This window comes from Dendrobates tinctorius, unplaced genomic scaffold (genome assembly GCF_039654945.1).
Source record: "Dendrobates tinctorius isolate UK_male_01 unplaced genomic scaffold, ASM3965494v1 ptg000103l, whole genome shotgun sequence".
NCBI classification, from domain to species: Eukaryota; Metazoa; Chordata; class Amphibia; order Anura; family Dendrobatidae; genus Dendrobates; species Dendrobates tinctorius.
Window position 1 is genome coordinate 26,423,172 of NW_027361771.1, and position 8,105 is coordinate 26,431,276.

Genomic DNA, 8,105 nt, shown 5'->3' on the forward strand with positions numbered 1-8,105 from the left:
CTAACCCTAACCCTGACCCTAACCCTTAACCAAACCATACTTAACCCTAACCCTGACCCTAACCCTAACCCTGACCCTAACCCTTAACCAAACCATACTTAACCCTAACCCTGACCCTAACCCTTAACCAAACCATACTTAACCCTAACCCAAACCCTAACTAACCTTAACCCTAACCCTAACCCTGACCCTAACCCTTAACCAAACCATACTTAACCCTAACCCAAACCCTAACTAACCTTAACCCTAACCCTAACCCTAACCCTAACTAACCTTAACCCTAACCCTAACCCTGACCCTAACCCTTAACCAAACCATACTTAACCCTAAGCCTGACCCTAACCCTAACCCTGACCCTAACCCTTAACCAAACCATACTTAACCCTAACCCTGACCCTAACCCCAACCCTAACCCTGACCCTGACCCTAACCCTAACCCTAAACCCCCTTAACTAACCCTAACTCTAACCCAAACCCCTAAATTCCATGGTTAACAAAAAAAACGCATGTGCAAAAAAACGCATACATGAGCATGCCAGTGCGCATGTATGCGCATCCATAGGCTATAATGGCCATTTTTAGCGCAAAACATGCGCATACGTGCGCATGCGCTTTTTTGCAGGGCCAAAAAATGCAACATGCTGCGTCTGGAAAATACAAACGCACACCCCAAAAAAACGCAGCGCATGAAAATCGCATACATGCGCTTACCAGCGCGCAGGTATGCGCACCCATGTTAAATATAGGGGAAAAAACGCATGCGCACGTATGCGTTTTTTTCCAGCGCAAAAAAACGCAAATGTGAAACCAGCCTTAACGATTGTCGATATGACTTTTTTGTCATTTCTCCCTGTATATAGTATATACCTGTATGTTGTCTCCTCCTGTATATAGTATATACCTGCATGTCATCTCCCCCTGTATATAGTATATACCTGTATGTCATCTCCCCTGTATATAGTATATACCTGTATGTCATCTCTTCCTGTATATAGTATATACCTCCGGTGAGTGCCCCATCCGTAGTCCCCAGAGGAGCTGTCATCGGTAAGGCAATATGTTGCCTCATCTGCCCAATCCCGGACCCTTGTGCCCCTGGTTACCCCCAGTTCGGGATGTGCACCTCATAGTCCAAGTATTCGTGGCTTCTAAATCTGTTCACGTCGGCATACACATGGGCTCTGCTCCCAGCCTGTGGGCCCGGCATGGTGGCTGGAGGTCTGGAGCTCAGGCCCCGTGGCCCTGGGATAGGGAGGCCGGGCCGGGATCACAGGCTTCTGGGACTGATGCTGAGGAAAGGACGGGCGGTGCCTCCAGAGAACAGCGACCCCTGCAGGCCTGAGGAAGCCGTGCTGTTCTCTACACTACCGTCTACTGCATCAGCACAGATTGTCCCAAACTCCAACATCCTGCGCCCCGAACCCCAACATCCTGAGCCCCCCAACAACCTGTGTTCCAAACTCCAGACATCCATGGACGTGCAGTGGGCGTGGCTTGATACATACACACACAAATAGATACACTCAGCTTTATATATATGTATATATATAGATATATAGATAGATAGATAGATAGATAGATATTGGACCTTATGATGCCTCAGAACTGCAGTAGTGTGATTGATGCTATGTCATTGATGCTATGTGATATCTTTACTTCAATCCACAGAACAACTCCATAAGTGTGAGTCCCTACTTCACTTAATTGGCTATGGAAATGTGGAGATGTACAATCCTTCTGATAGAGCAAGATTAACCTAACAAAGTAAATCTGTGATATTCCTTTAACATGTACAGATAGAAGTGGCGAGTGACAGTTTGCTTGGCAAAAGTTGCTTTGTTAAAAGAAAAGAACTGTAGACTTTGTGGCTGGCCATGACGCAGTTACTTTGGCCATTTCTTTGGGTGATCGCCTCACGTGCTTGATAAGGGAACATGGTTTTTTCTGAGCACAAAATTCTAATGTTATGGTGATTGAGCTTCTTATTGAGGTGAAAGGTAACTTTATCAAGGAAAATCAGTCTGTTAATGTGTCATCTTCCCATTAGTCGTGCAATTGATGAGTCAATTCAAAAGTCATTATATTTCAGTACATCGTCTAGTTTCATCTACTGAAGAATATGTAATCTGTATGACTTACAATGTTTTGATAAGTTACATCATAAATCATGACTTGTAACACTTGTCGTTCTATACTGGTAAGTCTGGTCAACATTTCGGGACTAAGCTAGAGTCCTGTTCATTGTTTTTTTCCCGAAGTCTTTGGGTTGACTAGACTTTTCCCATGGCATAAAATTCCAGTGATTTTGAACCGCTTCAGTCAACACGGAATGCAATTTTCTATTTAGAACACATTTACCAAATTTATTTTTACATTTTCACTGTACTGTAGTCTGATAGACCTCGTTCTTGCAAATTGCAATGCACAAAAAGCTTTTTCTGCTTCAATATTACCATCTTAACCCATTAACGTCCAATGACGGACACAGTCTGTCATGGCCGGGTGTCAGTAAACATGCAGTGACAGTTCAGTGCTGACAGCTGTCTGTGACAGCTGAGAGGCATGGGAAGAGGTGCAAGAACCCATGTCATAGGTCCCCACACCCAGATCGCTGTGATCGGTAAGTCAAGCATGTTCGCCCAGGAGATCCTGAAATATCATCACTTCCTGGCCGATCAGTGCAGCAGCTCAGCTTTGCCAGTGGCTGACCATCTGCACTAACAGCCAAGAGTGGTGTCCGTGCTGCACCTGGCTGCTAACCCTCTAATTGCTGCGATTGAGCGCCATTGCAGCATTCAAGAGGGAGGCAGAGGAACAGGAGCTCCCTCTACCTTCAGAACAGCTTCCCCGCAATGTCATCGCGGGGCATGATCATTGCCATGGTGACCTGGGGTCGTCATGACGACTCCTGGGTCATCAAGCCACAGAAAGCCTCTGAGACCATGCTTACAGCATGGTGTCAGAAGCTTTCAGTATAGGTATAATGCACTGCAATGCTAGTGCATTGCAAAGCATTATACCTGCAATCAAAGTAAAAAAAAAAAAAGTGAAAGTTCCATAAAGGGACTACGTAAAAAAGAAAACATTTTGTGAAAAAAATGTAAAAAAGTTATATAATAATAATAATCCACTAATAAATACACATTTTTATGAAAAAAGTTAAATAAACAAAAAAAGTGCACATGTTTGGTATGGCCACATCCAGCACAATCAGATCTATGAAAGTGTCACACTAGTTAACCCCTTCAGTGAATGCAATAAAAAATACAAATAAAAGTAGCAAATTATTTTTTATCATCATACCACTTGGAAATTGTGGAATAAGACGCAATCAAAAAGACAAATGTAGATAAAAATAGTATTGCTGAAAACACCATGTTGTCCCGCAAAAAACAGTCCACCACCCTATTTGGAATAATCCTTGCAGCTGATTCTTCTTTAGATACTATGTATGAGGTTTTTACATTGACATCTGCACCGTCGCAGCTACAGCCACAAAATTTGGCACAGTCACACGTCTGGACCCCGAGAGCATCATAGGCTATGTTGTGAGGCGAAATTTTAACGCCGCGCATTCCAATTCACCAAACAATTTTGCCCCATCTACATAATGGGGAAAAAGTGTATGTATTTGTGTATGTATGTCCGGGATTGGCATCTGCACCGTCGCAGCTTCAGCCACAAAATTTTGCACAGTCACATGTCTGGACCCCGAGAGTGTCATAGGCTATGTTGTGAGGCGAAATTTTAACCCAGTGTGGTCCAATTCACCAAACAATTTGGACTATTATTCTTATAATTTCTATGGTGCTATCGTCCTTCTGTAAAGCTGGAAATAACACAATTTATTACCGTGCCAACACAGACCACCCTCTGACACAGACTGCAGGGGGAGCCCAGTATCACACAGGATAGGATTAGATACACGGCACAGCAGTCAGTATCACACAGGAGAGGATTAGATACACGGCTCAGCAGTCAGTATCACACAGGATAGGATTAGATACACGGCTCAGCAGTCAGTATCACACAGGATAGGATTAGATACACAGCTCAGCAGTCAGTATCACACAGGATAGGATTAGATACAAGGCTCAGCAGTCAGTATCACACAGGATAGGATTAAATACACGGCTCAGCAGTCAGTATCACACAGGATAGGATTAAATACACGGTTCAGCAGTCAGTATCACACAGGATAGGATTAGATACACAGCTCAGAAACAGGATGTGCCAAAGGAGAGGACATTTTCATTCCAAGAATTCCACTCATTCCATCTGATTTGTTTTTTGATTTTAAATGCCTCCAGTTTCCAGTTCAACTGCTATTTGCAATGTCCATTAACAATGCTCAGGGACAGTCCTTGAAAGTAGTAGGGATCGATTTGCAATCTCCATGCTTTTCTTATGGTCAACTTTACGTGGTCTGTTCAAGAGTTGGAACTGCCAAAAATCTGTTCATCTTTGCACCGAAAGGAAAAACCAAAAATCTTGAATGAGTTGAAAATAATATACTATCAATACTTGGGTAATCGTTTATTTAATTTGTGTTGCAAATCTGTAGTGTTGAATATATGAAATGTTTTTATGTGTAACATAATCATTATAATTTGTTATAACTAACCACAGTTGGTTAGTATGCCCAGGCAACGCCGGGCTCTTCAGCTAGTAACCACATAAAGTGTCACTGGCCAGACTTCAAAATTAAACAAATAAGGCACCACTCTTTAGCTCCATAGCATGCAGATATGAAATATGAAAATTGAATTGCATTACTGCACTGGAAGTATGAAAAAATTGAGAATTGCTAATTGACCTATTCATGTGTACCTGGGAGCCACATTAAGGCCATTCTCATTTCCAGGTCCTAACTTAATGCAAATCCTCTCTTAGACAAAAGTCTTCATCTGTATGGGAACCTAATGAGAATCCTCTCTTGGACTGAAATATATATCTCTGCTGAGGGGTAGGGTCATTCAAATGAAGACTTTATTCTCAGAGAGGATTGGCATTAAGTTAGGTCCTGGAAAAGAGAATCGCCTTAACGTCACTTCCAGGTACACATGAATTGGCCAAATTATGCACTAAGCATTCTCAATTTTTCACATTTCTAGTGTAGTAATGCAATTCAATTTTCATATTTCATATTTGCATGCTATGGAGCTACAGAGTGGTGCCTTATTTGTTTGATTGTATATGAGTTGGTTACTCTAGATAGGTACCCGTTCACATCTAGTTGATGCTTGGTTGGTGACAGTCAGTTTTTTGAAATTTAGATTTCAAAATTAAGACCTGGTCATTAACCTACAAAGTGGCTTGGTCCTTAAGGGGTTAAGCCCCACTACATATGTAAGCACCGTTAGGGCTGCGGATCGCACTAAATTTAAAATATAATAAAATGCGATCGAAACCTGGAGTCCACAGTGCAGAGATGGTAAACTGCTGCTCGGTAATTGCGGACACTAACTAAACACCGATGGAGTAACTGCTGATCCGGTGTGCGCAGGAGCGAACTCTGTTACAGCACAGAGCGGCAGAAAGAGACGCCAAAGCCTGATACCTCACAGACTATGGCTTATGGAACCGCTACTGTGGCGCCAGGGATTAACCATAGAGAAACACTGTGCCCTGTTAGCAGTCACAGGGTGCAGCCGACAGTTGTGTTACTGTACAGCGTTCATACAGCACCGCCCTGGCAGATGCCACTAGCCAGCTTAAGCTTAGCACTGGAAAGTGCAGTAACTGCGCATGGCACCGCTGAGATGGACACTGTGGCGTATGCGGTACAGAGGTGCCTCGTGCAGATGACACTCTCTGGCATAATGTGTGAGAGGCGCTGAAAGCACTGTAGCGCTGTGCAGTGCCTCCGCTCAGCGCTGACTCCACTAGCTACCTACCCTAAGCATGGGAGCTGGACAGGCTAGGCTACACAACACATGTGTACCAAGGGGTAGGGGTTTCATAATAAGTCATTCACCAGTTTCATGCATCCGTCATCACACATACCACAACTTAATACTATAAGAGTCTATACTAGCGCATAGCTGTGCGGCCATGCAACTCTTTTATAGCAGCGTCCTTCCGGGACCTTCCAAGTGGTCCAATGGGAGCAGCAATAGGACCTGAGCATGTGACCTCAGACCTCCAATGAGAGGACTTCCCACAGGCATGCTCAGTGGGCCGAAAGAAGGACTTAATCCCAAGTGCTGCACACTGCTGGCTATTGCAGGTAACTATAGCTGAACCCTGATTGGCAGCAGTAACCAAGCCAACAGTAGTAGACTGTGCAAGATGCCGGGATCGACGTCTTTGCTGAACAGGCTCCTCTGCGACTGGAGAGGAATTGGAGACCGCAGAAGGCAAGGCTTGACATTCCTCCTGTGCAGAGGCAGGAACCTGACACCTAACAAGCACATTTTAAATTTGGCTCCTGAAAAATGAAAGCTGTGCTGTGATTGGTTGCCATGGGCAATTAAGCCAGTTTTGCTTTGATTTTCAGTCAATGGCCATGTTCCCTTACTTTTGCACCATTCTTTTTGAATCAAGTCCATTTATTAGGACACAGAGGCTTGAAAAGTGGATTGTAAAAAAGGTATCGCTCATTTTATCAAACTTTTGCATGCAGTCTCAGCTCTTTGTAAAAAAAACACTAACCACAGTTTACTCATCCTGACCGGGACCCGTGCTGTGTCTCTAAAGCTGACCCTGTATGGCTGCACTAATGACATCACATCGAAAACGCTGTGACCAGTCACTGAGTTCAGCGACTTTTTCCATCTATATCGGCAGAATTACTATGTTCGGTGATGGGCTGCAACAATGTCAACATGATCTCACCACTGCAGCCTATACATAATTATTGGATCAGCACCAGAGACAAAGGACTGAATCAGGAAGGGTAAACAAGGCTTTTTTTTTTTTTTTTAAACTTAGCTCAGACGGCAAGGAAATTTTTTCAGAATGAGGAGAACCCCATCACGGCTAAGTTTCTAAGTTGAGTAATTGATGAGTTTTTTTATGTTGCAGATTTTCTGCAGATTTTTTGCACCTCTGAGCTAAATTATTTTAATTGCATTTTTTTTGTTGCTGTATTGAGTATGTTCTTTTACTTGAATTTATGATGCTGTGTTTTTTGTCTCTTATTGATATGTCATGTTTCAGTGAAATCTGCCTTGTTTTTTATCATTCCTGGTATTTGGCTTTGACAAACTTCATTTATACAATCACACTAAAAGCGCATATTTGTTTTTTACCTTTTGATTTTCTGTATCTATTGCAATTATTTTCAGAAAATGTACAGATAAAACTCAGGGTAACTGCAAGAGAATTAGACGAGTTGCCGATTTTAAAAGTGCACTGCAAGTTAGTTTTTTCAATGTAAAAAAGAAGAACAGTGGACATGAGATTTCTGTAAATCCAGTCCACTTTGCCGGAAGTTGATGCTTAAGTTAATGAATTTTTTTAGAAGTGAAAAAATACAAAAACTCACAAAAAAATTAATTGTGGAAACTTAACTCAAAGATTTTGGCAGCTCTTACTAAGTAGGTTTTTTGTTTGTGGCCCATTCTTCTTGTTACACCATATATTTCAATTCAAGTTAATTAATGAAGTGAAATGCTGAACCTTTCATTTTGATGTTTCATATCAATTCTACCAGTTTTATGGAATTTGTCCTGAGAATGACATTATTGCAATCATTAAGTACATTGTTTATAATTTCAGGTAGTGAATTTCCAAACCTGTTGAAGTTGATATGTAGTAATGAGTCCTCTATTTGACTATTTACTTTAAAGAGTAACTAACAGTGTCATCAGTTTTTTACATTTTGACTATATTAGCATCATGGGAGCCATACAATCCACATCAAGACTCGATCTAAAACCACATCCATCTTCATTCTCTTTTAAGACTGTGAATTTAAAACAAACATCAAGTCCTGCTTCATTTTTTCCTTTTAATTTTGTCAAAAGAACTGTTAGCCACCTTAGTTTATGATAGTCAATTATTTCAGAACGATCTCTATTACCCTCAGAAATCAAGTGTCTGATTGCATTTTATAGTCATGAAGGGATTCATAAAATGTCTAATGTTGTAAGAAACAGCTG